The 1237-nt window shown below is 59.2% G+C and overlaps 1 protein-coding gene across 1 annotated transcript in view; it reads right to left on the bottom strand.

Annotated features, from left to right (window-relative positions):
* The window catches only part of NRN1 (neuritin 1), a 9028-nt gene that overhangs the window by 4982 nt on the left and 2809 nt on the right, over positions 1 to 1237 (bottom strand). The window lies entirely within an intron of this gene.

Raw genomic sequence — 1237 nt, 5'->3', positions numbered from 1 at the left:
AACACTACAAAAAAGGCGCGATATAGAAAAGCAAAGCAGCATCTCCCAAAGCCACGCAAGCAGGTAGCACCGCACGGCTTCTTCGGCTGGGGGCAGCGGGGTGGGAAGGGACGAGGAAGGTGGCAAGGACAGAGCAAAGGAGTGAATCGGGCCCCTTTCAAACCTGCTGCCTCTGGTACCCTGCGGGACTGTGCTAGGAAACGGMGCTCGATTAACAACAATAATAATAAMAACAACAACAAAAACCCGCAAATGCCGGGGGGCAGTGGAGAGAGGACGGCGTGCGTGAGACGGCTGCTGCAGGGTGAAGGGAGTGGGGGAGAGGGGGGCCGCGCCGTGGGGCCGGCTGTGCCCCCCCTGCTGTGGCCGCCCACGAGGCCCCCCGGCCCCCTGAACTCTTCCAGGGTATGCATGCACGGAAATACAGCCATCCACTCAGCAACTCCCTCCCCCGACACACACACCCACACACCCGCCCTAACGGCCCCGCTGCAGGGGACAGGGAATTAGGGGTGGGGGTCACTGATGCCGGGCTTGACCCCAGCGGTCCCTGCGGCTGTCGGGGAGGGGGCTGCCCTCCTCCCCCACGGTGCCCCCATCCGCCCACAGCGCCGGGTGGATTGTGGGGTCGGGCACCATTCCCGGGGTAAATGGCTGACTCCAAAAGACGCTGTTTCAGCCCAGATCCCCCTCTTTCCATTTAATTCATCGCAAACATGACTTACTGGCCACTCCCCTCTACACACGCACCAGCACCAGCCGTCACATCAAAACCCCAGCAGGCTACAGACATTGGCTACGATAGCAAAAAAACCCCAGACAAATAAATAGAGAAGAATTGAGGACCATCCCGAGGGTGAAACCATGTCCTATAAAATCAGCGAGATCCCATTCAGGCAGCTAAAAGGGAAAAGGGGAGGAGAAGTATTACGAATTCCTCTCCAAAATGCTACGAGCTGCGTTGAAAACATGAGATCCGAAGCGGAGCTCTGTCCGGGTCCCGGGTCGGAAAAGTGCTAGAGGGCCACATTTGGGATCACCGGGGGTCCGAGCATCCCCCTCCTCCCTGCGGGGCGGCCTGACCCTGGGTGCCCGCCCCGCTCCCTCGCCGCAGGATACCCTCTCCAAGGCCACCCCCAAACCCTGGGGAAAAAAGAAAAAAAAAGACACTGGTTGTCTGTGTTGGTGGCAAGATGCACGCAAGATACGGACAGCCAGGTTCTCAGTAGACCACTGC

Source organism: Rhea americana, unplaced genomic scaffold (genome assembly GCF_003343005.1).
Source record: "Rhea americana isolate MKP2758 unplaced genomic scaffold, rheAme1 scaffold_70, whole genome shotgun sequence".
NCBI classification, from domain to species: domain Eukaryota; kingdom Metazoa; phylum Chordata; class Aves; order Rheiformes; family Rheidae; genus Rhea; species Rhea americana.
This window is presented reverse-complemented; position numbering and strand designations above follow the sequence as displayed.